Genomic DNA, 13,183 nt, shown 5'->3' with positions numbered 1-13,183 from the left:
CTCTTGAAAAGCTGGGAGATATGGCCACAATTAGTTCTTTAGATGCCACCTGCCTGTCCCCTTTGAACATTTGAATGTGTAATTTTGTGTTACAAAATACTGCCTCTCATCAGACTTCATTATTTCAATGGTTATTACAGTGAAAACATTTGCCAACTTGCTATTATAAACTATAAAATACGCTTTTGAATAATTTCTCACTGTCTCAGCTCACTTTTTACAGCAAAAAATTTAAAAAGGAGAGAAGTAACCAAAAAGTCCCAGAAAGGGGCATTTGTCAATTCACTGATTATTTAATATATAGTCAGATATGTAGTGGGTGATTTAAAAAGCAAAAATAACAGTAAATAAATAAGCAAAGTAAGTTTCTTTTTCAAAAGGAAAATTTCTCTGTGTGCCTCTCATGAATAAATAAAATCTTTTTTAAAAAAAAGGAAAATCGTATACAGTAGACTATTGACTGCTGAACTATACATTTTTAAAAAATTGTTTCAGTTTTTGACCGCTCGCTGAGCGCTTTGTAGGGCTCCGGGTGCTGCGAGCCGACTCCAGAAAGCCTGAAAGGCCATCATGGCAGCGAAGCCCAAGCTCCACTATCCTAATGGAAGAGGCCGGATGGAATCCGTAAGATGGGTTTTAGCTGCTGCTGGAGTCGAGTTTGATGAAGAATTCTTAGAAACTAAAGAACAGTTGCAGAAGTTGCAGGATGGTAACCACCTGCTGTTCCAACAAGTGCCCATGGTTGAAATTGATGGAATGAATTTGGTGCAGACCCGAAGCATCCTCCACTACATAGCGGATAAACACCACCTCTTTGGCAGGGACCTCAAGGAGAGAACCCTGATTGACATGTATGTGGAGGGGACGCTAGATCTGCTGGAACTGATTAGCATGCATCCTTTTCTAAAACCAGATGATCAACAAAGGAAGTGGTTAACATGGCCCAGAAGGCTATAATTTGATACTTTCCTGTGTTTGAAAAGGTTTTAAGGGATCATGGGCAAAGGTTTCTCCTTGGTAGCAGCTGAGCCTTGCGGACATTATTCTACTCCAAACCATTTTGGCTCTAGAAGAGAAAATCCCCAATATCCTGTCTGCATTTCCTCACCTCCAGGAGTTTACAGTGAAAATAAGTAATATCCCTACAATTAAGAAATTCCTTGAACCTGGCAGCAAGAAGAAGCCTCCTCTGGATGACATCTACGTGAGAACCGTCTACAACATCTTTATGCCATAAGCATCACATACATCTGTGAGTGAGAGCTAGCCCCTAGAGATTGCTGTTCCACAGTAGCATCTTAATTGATGCCAGGCTGCCCTGATCCCAGCTCTGTCATGGTGCTATGTATAACTGTTCCTCAGTTGGTCTTTCATGTCAAGATCTTTTCTAGAAACATTGACCTTTTGTTTTGTCCGGTGGATAATTGTTATGCAACTGTTTTCTGAAAGCCTTTTCGGAGAGGCTTGCATTTAAGTTAGATCTGATATAGTTATTCATTTCCTGATAACCAGAATGGGCAGGACCTTGTATTCTCCCTTGAGCTTTTTCTCCCCCGCTTCTTATCCCTGTCTAAAAGCAGTATCTTCCTAATTTTTGGTGTTTTGTAACAACCCAGAATATCTAGTGAATAATTCCTCTCAGCTATAATAAATCTGTGGTGTAATGAAGGCAGTCAATATTAGCCAAAATAAAGAATTTACAAATCAAAAAAAAATTGTTTCAGTTTTATTGGGCAGGAGGTACAGGTCTGACTTTGACAGAAATATGGTGAAACAAAGCCAACATAATTCATTTTAAGCAAATATATGTTTTCCTTTTATTAACTATGAACTTATTATTTTACTTAAATTACCTTCAACTCTTTGCATTATGCTTTTTGTTGGTGACTCAGTACCAATCCCAGGAGACAGACACAAGACTAGTTGGTCTCGTTTAACGTGTACACAAGGCAATTTTCTTTCATAAAAGAACGAAAGCCAAATGCTAATGTGAGAGAGACTGCGTTATCAAATTAGGTGCTAATGCCAGAGAAATGAATCATTAGATGCTGATACTAGTCACAGATAGATTTTCTTTAATACTTGAGAAGGTAAGGATAAAATCACATGTGAAATAAAAGAAAATCGGCTGAGATAAAAGTCTAGACCTTTCTGTGAAGAGAAAAAAAATCACTGGGAATTTTTTTTAATTTTTTATTTAAATTCGATTTGCCAACATATAGTATAACACCCAGTGCTCATCCCATCAAGTGCCCTCCTCAGTGCCCATCACCCAGTCACCCCATCCCCCACTGGAATTTTCTTTAATGCAGAAATATGCATCTGTGTGGAACTAATTCTTCATAAAAGCAAAGAGGGAAGGTGAGAAAAGAATTACCTTTGTGCTGTGAACACTGATGGGCAGATTAGGCAGGCACCTAGGCTGACTGGTATGTCCTCTTGAAGGGGGCTGCAGGACATATGTTTAGCATTTGCCATAAATCTGAACATAGACTAAAAAAGTGACTTGAGGTCACCACAACTGGGGACAACAAGGAAGGGAAAGTTGATTCATTCACCCCTGAAGACAGCTCATAGACTAGCTCTATGAGTGTCAAAGGAATGTAATTTGAGGGGCTCCAAGCTATTCTAATCAAAATATCTCTCGACCCTTATAGCAAGTACATGTTCCACCAGTAGAATATTGAGACAAATATGGTGAATAGATTTTATCTTTCCTGCCAAATTAGTAAACAATAGCACAATTAATCAGAGGGGTATTGTCTGTGGACTCAAAAATGAAATATGCTCCGCATGAGAGAAAATGATCTGCATTGTGTTTTTAGTGGCAGTCTCTGCTCCACATGATTTCCCAGAGGGCAGGGGTGCGGCGTGCATTCCCAGGGCCTAGCGCAAAACCTGGCACCAGCTGAGGGGCTCAAAGTCTATATTCAGGAAGAAAGAAAGGCAGGCAAGAAGGGAGAAAAAAATAAGAAACCAAAAATTAAGAATACGATCTTGGAAGTCCAGGTGTTCAAATGGGAATAAGTTACCTGGAAGCTCTGACTCATCATCCTAACAGCACAAATCAATTCAGTAGGTATTTTGACAATGATTCAGAAGGAAACAGCCCAGAGGAACGAGGCACAAACCTAGGAAGCCATCGTTCGCATACACCAAAAGCCAGATAACTGCCCCAAACATGTGACTCCCAGAAGGCCAGGTGGTGGCCTGAAGACACCAGGCTCAACAGAAAGAAGCAGAACCCAAAATGAGAGGAACAGAATCCCTGAAACAAATTATCTTCTCAGTTTTATGTTGGCTGCCCTGTCTGTGTGGCTCTCAAAAGGACACATCACCTGAGAGCTCTCTTTGACTTATTTTATCCCAGGAAGCAAATGTACTACTGAGATCTATTATGACAAGAATTCTTGCAGAAGCAAGCTATGACCACCACGGAGATGAAATCTATGGCATAATTCCCACAGGAGCCTGAGGGTTGCCCTCCCCTTTATGGCCCTGCAATGTCCTTCTCAACCCCCCGGACCACGTGTCATCTTCCTTCCTGCCATCCCCAGGAAAGTGTATACTGAGCTCCTGTTAGTGTAGGAAAGGATACAGGGCTATACACAGTAAAAGGAATTATATCAGCACAATCTCTGCTCCTTAGAAATTTATCTAATGCAGGCTAGTTAGGAAAGAAAATGGTATCAGATATATATAGTGTATTCAATACAATTGACCAACAGTAGACTAATAGAACTCCATCCTCCTCAATACTTCCCTCCTCTCATGTTTTCCTTCTATTTAACTAACTTTGTAATTAAACATGTAGCCCCTACTTAAAGGGAAATACTCATTTTTGAGACATAAGATTTATTACTCTCCTCCCAAGGCAACGTGCACCAAGAAAATGACTTTCATTCATTGGAGGACTGATGAAAGGAAACAATGAAGCACAACAACTTAATAATTATTGTATATCTACATGCTTACATCTGAAAACTGAGGGTTGTGGATAACCAGACTTAAAAGATTAGTTCATACAGGGTGAAAAGTCAGCTCATTTGTTTATTTACTCAATACGTTCTCATTGAGCACTTTACCCTAGAGTCTGTACTGCACTAAGCACTGGTGTACTGTGAGGGGAGTCAGACAAGACTCCTGTTCTTGTGGGTTTTAACTAACCCAGGAGAGGAAGAAGACGATAAGCAGAAATTATTACAGTTCTATGTTGAGTAGGCTTTAAATGTAACTTACTTTGTCATCTCAGTTTAGTTCTATCAAAAGTTCCATATTCCAAATTGAGATGTGAGGCTTAGATGTGAAGGATTTGCAGGAGGCGTGTCTAAAAATCTATCTTGGAGGTTCTTCAAGAAGTTAAAAATAGAGCTATCCTATGACCCAGCAATTGCACTGCTGGGTATTTATCCCCAAGATACAGATTTAATGAAATGAAGGGCACCTGCACCCCAAAGTTCAGAGCAGCAATGTCCCCAATAGCCAAACTGTGGAAGAAGCCTCGATGTCCTTCAAAAGAAGAATGAATAAAGAAGATGTGGTCTATATATACAAAGGGATATTATTCAAACATCAGAAAGGATGACTACCTACCATTTACATCGATGCAGATGGAACTGGAGGGTATTATGCTGAGTGAAATAAGTCAATCAGAGAAAGACAATTATATGGTTTCATTCATATGCAGAATATAAGAAATGGTGTAAGGGACCATAAGGGAAGGTGGGGAAACTGAGTGGGAAAAGAATCCAAGAAGACAAACCATGAGAGACCCTTAACTCTGGGACACAAACTGAGGGTTACTGAAGGGGAGATGGATGGGGGGATGGGGTAACTGGGTGACAAGCATTCAGGAGGGCTGTGATGTGATACGCACTGGGTATTATATGCAACTGATGAGTTATTGAAAATGACATCTGAAACTAATGGCGTACTATATATTGGCAAATTGAATTTAAACAAAGAAAAGAGAAAAATAAATAAATCCTATTCCTGAAACTAGTATTACACAATATGGTAACTGGGATTTAAATAAAAACTTGAAAATAAATAAATAAACAAACCTATCTTGGGACTTTCAGGGTCTCACTCCCCACAAAAATATATAAATGCTTTGGGGTTAATCAGAGTTTGGAAAACTAGGAGAGAGACATCTCTGGGGAGAGATGCTGCAGGCTTACAGGCTTTCCCCAAGTCCCAGTCACTGTGGTGAGGAGGGAAATAGCCAGTTGAAAAGGGCTTTACTGAGGGAGCTTGCCATGCGCCCTCTGACTTTTGACAAATCTGTGAATGAATATTTGACTCACTCTTGAAAAGTCTGGCAACAAAAGGGGTCAGTCAGATGAGCCTGAAGCATGAAGCAGTGAAACCCCAAACTGAGTTAAGAGAGACTTAGCTGTTCTTGTTTCTTGGGGGCTAAATGTCTTCATCACAATAGGAGCAGACTGGGAGTCCTGGTTAGAGAGAGAGAGAGAGAGAGAGAGAGAGAGAGAGAGAGAGAGAGAAACTCTTGAACACCTGAGAGCAATATGATCCCAACAGAGAGAAATCAGCCTACCAGGAACCCAGGGACTGAGGGGGGCGTGGTAAGCACACAGCTAAAGTAGAGACATTGATTTCACTTGTTAAAAGAAATACAGTCTGAAGGTCTGTAGAGGGAGGATCTCTGAGAAACTTTCCAAAGTGGCTTTTAAAAGAAAAAGAACCAGCAATTGTGCATGAGCTACATGCCCCCAGGTCAGATGACAACTGTACCAGCCGCAGTAAACTGTCCCTCTCCCTAATCTACTTTTGCCACAGTTTGACCCTGAAGGACCAGAAAGTCTCTGCCCACGTAGGAGAAAGTGACTGAGGGCTGAGAGACACTCAGTCCCCTCCCTATGGTAGGCCCCCCAGCCAGAGACAAGGTTGAGCTAAGAGAAGAGACAGTTTCAACTTTGAATGGCATTTTAGTTTTGATACTTCACTAATTGACCTGGATTATTGGAATGGACTGAACTTTTCTCATGTCTCTCGCAAAAAGGCCTTCACTATTATTTAGTGACCCCAGAACCTCCCTTAGATTATATTAAGGTATGAGACCATTGGACCATGGAGTTTAAAAGCAGTGATGACAAGTAGAATCACTCCCCAACCTGGACTTTACTGCCTACCACATTCAAGAACTTCGGGGTGTGTGAAATAATTAGAGGGAGAATGAGCCTGAGGTAAGTGGTCCGGGGAAATGTGCTAAATAAGGAAATATTAAGCTTAATTAGAAAAATAAATAGGAGTAATCCATGTAAAAAAGTGGGGAGGGTGTGGGGTGTGGGTGGGGGGTCAGAAAAAGCCATTCAGGAAGAGAAAAAGGCCTTTAGAAAGCCTGCGGTGGGAAAGGAGATGGTTCTAGATACTGTGACTGCATAACAAATGATCCCACAATGTAGCAGCCAAAACAACAAATTATTACTATCTCTTACAGTTTCGTAGGTTGGTGGGGCTTAGCTGAGGGGTTCTTGATTGGAGTCTGGTAGGGTTACAGTGAGATAGTGGTGAGGCCAGAGTCATCTGAAGGCTTAGCAGGACTACACATCCTAGTCAGCTGAGCACATGATCAGAAGATGACTTGGCTGTCTACACAAGGTCTCTCCATGTGGTCTGGGCTTCACAGCATGGCAGGTGGGTTCTGAGATGGAATGTTCCACAAGTGAGGATTCTAAAACTAAGTGTTTTAGAATAACCTTTTATGACTTCGTTGCATTACTTAAGTCAAACTATTGGTCAAAGCAATATAAGCCAGCCCGGATTCATGGAAAGGGAACAGAAAACACAATGAAATGTGTTGGGTGGGTGGGAGGGTGATCAAAGAATTATAGGGTCATGTTTTTAAACTACTGCAGGCATGGCCCATTGTAAAAATTCAATGTTCAGCTTGTTTGAAGAATAAAATTTGCTGGCGAGAGTGAAAGGCCATATATATCCTAAGAATAGGCCAATATATCCTAAGAATAATGGGACAAAATGAGAAGATTGTCGAAAAAAAAAAATTATCAAGGGCAATTTGGGAAATAAAAAATATATTTTATTTATTTATTTATTTATTTATATAAATATATATATTTATTGAACCAAATATCTTCCTCTGAAATAAATAAATTATTGTTTATTAAATATATATTAATCAAGATGAGCACTATTTTAGTAATCGAGAGAGAATGGCATAATATTGGGCAGAGTTCTTTGAGAACAGGTCCTGATTGGAAATCTATGGTAAAATGTCCTTTTGATGAAAAGTTACCTCTTGATGAATATGCCTTTGAAATGATGCATCTTCATTTCCATCAAAGTACTCATACTCCCCTAAATTTACCTATTAAATTCCTAACTTTATCTAACAGTGCCCTGATTTCGGTTGTAGAACTTTCCTTCATAGTTTAAATATAGATAAGGATACATCGACTCCATCAAACTTCTCCAACAGTGTTCTGAATTTTTTGTTTTTATTTAAATGTTATTACTGAGTATGTGTTTTGATAGGATCTCACAAAAGGAAAATATTATAACTCTTACAGTAAACATTGCCACATATGTGGCAATTTGTTTATGGATAATAGTAGGGAATCGAATAGGACTTTGGGGGCAATTGAGTCTCTCCTGAAATTTGTTGACTGAATAGTTGTCATTATTCATCAGCTTTTTCAACAGGTGGCTCTCAGGACCAGTGTGTATATTACTGGTGATGGCATTTCTTTAACATTAGGTGGCATCAGTCTCTATCACTTTTAAAAATTTTAATTCCAGTATAATCAACATACGGTGTTATATTAGTTTCAGGTATACAATATAATGATTCAACAATTCTGTACATTATTCAGTGCTCATTACAACAAGTATATTCTTAGTCTCCTTCACCTATCTCACCCATCCCTCCACCCACTTTCGCTCTGGTAACCACCAGTTTGTTCTTTGTGTTTAAGTCTGTGCTTTTGTTTGTGTGTCTTTTTTCTTTGCTCATTTTGTTTTGTTTCTAAATTCCACATATAAGTGAAATCATATGGCATTTGTCTCTGACTTATTTCACTTAGCATTACACTCTCTAGATCCATCCATGTTGTTGCAAATGGCAAGATTTCATTCTTCTTATGGCTGAGTAATATTCCATTGTATGTATATATTACATCTTCTTTATCCATTCATTTAATGGATGGGCGCTGGGTTACTTCCAAAATTTGGCTATTGTAAATAATGCTGCAATAATCATAGGGGTACATATATCTTTTTGAATTAATGTTTTCATATTCTTTGGGTAAATACCCAGTAGTGGAATTACTGGATCCTATGGCAATTTTATTTTTAATTTTTTGAGGAACCTCCATACTGTTTTCTACAGTGGCTGCATCAGTTTGCTCTCTCCTCAACAGTGCACGAAGGTTCCTTTTTCTCCGCATCCTTGCCAACACTTGTCGTTTCCTGCGGTTTTAATTTTAGCCATTCTAACAGATGTGAGGTGATGTCTCATTGTGGTTTTCATTTGCATTTTCCTGAGGATGAGTGATACTGAGCATCCTTCCATGTGTCTGTTGGCCATCTATATGTCTTCTTTGGAGAAATGTCTGTTAATGCCTTCTGCCCATTTTTAATCAGATTTTTTTTGGGGGGGGTGTTCAGTTGTATAAGTTCTTTATATATTTTAGATACTAATCTCTTATCAGATATGTCATTTGCACATATCTTCTTCCATTCAATAGGCTTTTTGTTTTGTTAATTGTTTCTTTTGCTGTGCAGAAGCTTTTTATTTGGATATAATCCCAATAGTTTAATTTGGTTTTGTTTCCCTTGCCTTAGGAGACATTTCTAGAAAAAACAGTGCCACAGCCAGTGTCAGAGAAATTACTGCCTGTGCTCTCTTCTAGGTTTTTTATGGTTTCAAGTCTCACATTTAGGTCTTTAATCCATTTTGAATTTATTTTTGTATGTGATGTAAGAAAGTACCTCAGTTTTATTCTTTTGCATGCAGCTATCCAGCACCATTTGTTCAAGAGACTGTGTTTTTATTTTTCCCCATTGCATATTCTTGCTTCCTTTGTCAAAGACTAATTGACCATATAATGCAGGTTTATTTCTGGGCCCTCTATTCTATTCCATAGATCTATGTGTGTATTTTTGTGCCAGGACCATACTGCCTTGATTACTACTACCTTTTCAGTATATCTTGAAATCTGGGATTGTGATATCCCCAGTCTTTTTCTTTTTCAAGATGGCTTTGGTTGTTTGAGGTCTTTTGTAGTTCCATACAAATTTTAGGATTATTCGTTCTAGTTTAATTAAAATGCTATTGGTATTTTGACAGGGATTGCATTAATTCTATAGATTGGGTGGTATGGATATTTTAACATTTGATCCTCCAATCCATGAATGTGGAATATCTTTCCATTTGTTTGTGTCATCTTCAATTTCTTTCATCAATGTTTTCTATAGTTCTGAATTTTTATCTTCTAACCAAGTTGATAAAAAACTTTAAACAAACAAAAAAAAGTTAAACATTTTCTAATACAAATTCCTCATATGAAATGTGCAAAAACATCACAAAAGCCACAGTGATTAACTTCAACTGTCCATTTGCCATCACAACTGGCAAAGGACTGTACCCACATCCTCTTCTAGGTAAGGGAAAGAAAGCTATATCTATAAATCTCAAAGTTACCTTGTAGGACCTGTTATAGAGCTTTCCCTCCAAAGTGTTAAACTTGAACTCTTGTCTATCAATTTTAATTCTTTCCTAGATAATGTAATTTTAAGCATATATTTTACAATGGGGCTTTCTAATAATTTCAACTTCACTCAGAAACCTCTTACTTCTTGAGCAACTACTCTATGCAAGGCAATGTGGAAGACATTGGGAGACTAAAAAAAAAAGACTAAATAAATAGTAAGTCCTAGTAGAGTAGATGAATGCATATTAATCAGTGTTACGCAAGGTAGAAAGTGACCAAAGACACAGGAAAGAGGTTACTTGGTGTGCTATAAGGAGTTCAAAAAAATAAAGGACATTTTAGATGAGCTTTAAATTATTATTCTATTTGGTAATGAAATGGTTATGATTCTTGAAATTGTAATTTCAGCGAAGTGACATGGATAGGATTTGAATAGGTTGAGAATAGTATTCCAGAAATAAAGGCAATGTAGCAAGAAGCATGGTCCTAAGAAAGTGCAAAGTGGATCAAACAATAGTGAGTTTAACCAAAGCTAAAGGAGAGGACAGAAAATATTGCAAAGCTAGAACTGGCTAGCTCTGCTAGCACTTGGATGGGAGACTAAATCTAGACTATTCTAGATTGTTTCTATAAGCAATGGGAGATCTTTGAAAGTTATTGAGTAAAAGGTTGAAGTGATTAAATCTATGCTTTTGCAAATTGGACTGGCAAGGGATATAAAATGGACTACAGGAGAAAGCTGTCAGCAAGGAGACCAGCAGAGAGGCTACTGTCATCCAGTAGCCCAGACCAGGGTAGGACAGGGGGCTTTTAGTGAGATAGACATTATAGGAGTAGAATAAAAAAGCCTTGGAAACCAACTGGATACATAAGGCATACATATGGCACATAAACAAGAGACATACATAAGGCACAGAAACAAGAGAAGTCGAAGATGATGTCACCATTGAAAGTCTAGGTGACAGGAGAAACACAAAGAAAATGGAAACTGGAGAAATCATGAGAAGAAAGAGGAGTTTAAACCTGGACATACTAAGTTTTAGGTATCATGAAAATATTCAAATGGAACTGTCTGGAAGTCAGAAAGCTTAGACCTAGAGCTTTGGAGAGAAGGCAAGGCTGGGGATCTGAAATCATCTGCAGGGCAGCCCCGCTGGTGCAGCGGTTTGGCGCCGCCTGCAGCCTGGGGCGTGATCCTGGAGACCCTGGATCGAGTCCCATGTCAGGCTCTCTGCATGGAGCCTGCTTCTCCCTCTGCCTGTGTCTCTGCCTCTCATTCTCTCTGTCTCTATAAATAAATAAATAAAATCTTTAAAAAAATATGTTTGAAATCATCTGCAGATTAATTATGGTTACCATTTCTTGAAATCCTATGATGTGCCAGACACTAAGTGTTTTGCATGTATTATTTAGGCCTCACACCAAATGTGAAGATGGACGTTTATATTCCAGTGGGACATAAAAAATCTATTTAAATTGGTAAAATTTCTCAAGCAGAAAAAGGAAGAGCTGGGATTTTAAGTAGATCTGTGGGTGTGAAAGTCTTGAATTATCTACAAGGTCACACTGCTATTCACCTAGGACGGTCTCTAGCACATGGAGGAAGTCCATGCTTCCCTTCTGTGGAGGACAGGAGAAGGCCCCGATATTCTCAATTCAGAGAGCAGGCCTCTTCTTCCCTTTTCTCCCTCCCATCACCTTTTTAGTTCAAGGGTGGAGGAAGGGGGAGCATCGCCTGGGATGATGGCTGCAGAGTTAGGATAATAAAATTGGTTCTGCTACCTTTGTGTAATAGTCCAAGTGTCTGAAGTCTTTCTAGAATTTTTTTGGTTACTTTCTTGCCTTACATGGCCTTGAATGCTCCTTTAAGTGCAGGGCAACAAGTGCCACTCTGCAGCTTACTATGAGTGCTCGCCAATAAGGCCTGCGGTGTGCGTTCCTGAAACCTGTCGCCATGCCTAGCTCTGAAAATGAACAATCTGAATCAAACTGCATTGCAGGTGGTTGCAGTTGACTTGAGGAGCCTGAGAACAAGCCACAGAAATCCAAGCTTTTCCTGTTCCCTCAACGGAGGTGGATTTAAACAAGAGAGAGACAGGTTTTTTTTTTTTTTTTTTTTTTTTTCTGAGGCAGCTAATCCGAAATTATCAACTGATACTTAGCAAAATCGTTGAAAAACCAAAGAGCCCACATTAGCACAGTCTTGTCTGAGACAAAAGATAAAAGCAGAAGCTTTAAAAATTCTCCCACTTTGAGATGCCAGGATGGCTAAAAAGCCCCTGCAATGGGTGAAGCACTGTCTGTTTGGGAGTGGCCCTTACACTGGAAACTGAGTCTCCTCGTGAAGGTAGGGCCAGGCCCAGCCCTCACCCTGCAGGACTGCCAGTGCGCACCAGCTCCAGCTCCCCATGGCACAGGCCAGGTAAAGGCACCCCCCCCCCCCCGCCCCGTGTGTTGTGTCAGCCTTCAAAAACAAATACCTAACATTTCAGGATCTACTTAGCTGTCACAGTAACCTATCAGGGCAGATGCTATTTTATCCTCATTTTCGGTGTCCCTTCTCAAGCTAGCGTAGAGGTGAAGGTCAACCACGCATGCCTCTGTCCCCTGTGATTTGAAACCAAAAGAGTAGCAATGTGATGAGCCAATAAGCAGACAGGGGTCAAAGCACACACTGTATTTATCAAGGCCTAACCACTCCAAAGTACAGGATCCCCAAAAGTCCTGGAATAAAGAAAGTCATTTGGGATTGAAGCCAGAACAAATGGGGCTTCCTAATACCTCTTGCCAAATCCAAACCTCGGGGCGAGCCCTGGGAGGGTGTGGGGTCTGCAGGCACACTCCTCACGCACATCTCCATCCCGCAGTGGTGTGACAATGGGAGCTTGCCTCGAAGGGCCAGTTTGCAGCAGAAGAGAGTGCGGCAAAGCACAGCAAAGAAATAGCTTCTAGAAAGCAGGCACCATGCTGGGTCTGTTGACTGCACAGAGCCCAGTGTCCCTCTCTAACAATCTGCCGAGGAAAGAGGGAATCCTATAACTTGCCTTTAAATGTAGTTTCAAATATAGTTCTCAAACACAAGTTACTCACCGGAATCACTTTGAAAGGTTTAAAGAATAGTAGTGACCTGGCCACCCCCCCAGACCAAATAAATCAGAAAATCTCTGGGGCACAAGTATTTTTTCAAGTTCTCCAGGCAATTTCACTGTGCGGCCTAGGCTGAGAACCACCGCTTGGTCAGCCTGGTAACCTCTTCCATCTCTTCATGCAGCCCGTCAGAACAAGCATTCTTTGGCTACTTTATGTTCAGCGATTTACATAATCTGCACTGCAACTGTATGAGGCAGGTATGATAATCATAGCATTTCACAGATGGGCAAAGTGGGGCTTGGAAAGGCTAAGTGACAGACCTGGGATTACAAATTTAGCATTCCAGAACGTCTCCTGAGCTAGAAACTTAACCATTGCGCACGGTGCTGCCTTTTGTGCAT

At 40.0% G+C, this 13,183-nt stretch overlaps 1 protein-coding gene and 1 pseudogene across 10 annotated transcripts in view; both read left to right on the top strand.

The window, feature by feature from the left end:
• The first annotated feature begins 482 nt into the window (after window positions 1-482).
• Window positions 483-1,715, top strand: LOC140625003 (glutathione S-transferase A4 pseudogene; annotated as a pseudogene).
• A 3,735-nt stretch (window positions 1,716-5,450) lies between these two features.
• GPR15 (G protein-coupled receptor 15) overlaps window positions 5,451-13,183 on the top strand; it is a 32,276-nt gene continuing 24,543 nt past the window's right edge. For 3 of the 10 annotated variants that reach the window (XR_012024412.1, XR_012024413.1, XR_012024408.1), the window contains exon 1: window positions 5,451-6,206. The gene's annotated coding sequence lies outside the window, so the exon portion shown is untranslated. Of the gene's footprint in view, window positions 6,207-11,692; window positions 12,115-12,963; window positions 13,040-13,183 lie in introns of all 10 variants that reach the window. The other 7 variants (XR_012024409.1, XR_012024407.1, XR_012024414.1 and 4 more) reach the window with 5 other exon arrangements.

Source organism: Canis lupus, chromosome 35, assembly GCF_048164855.1.
Source record: "Canis lupus baileyi chromosome 35, mCanLup2.hap1, whole genome shotgun sequence".
Lineage (NCBI taxonomy): Eukaryota > Metazoa > Chordata > Mammalia > Carnivora > Canidae > Canis > Canis lupus.
This window is presented reverse-complemented; position numbering and strand designations above follow the sequence as displayed.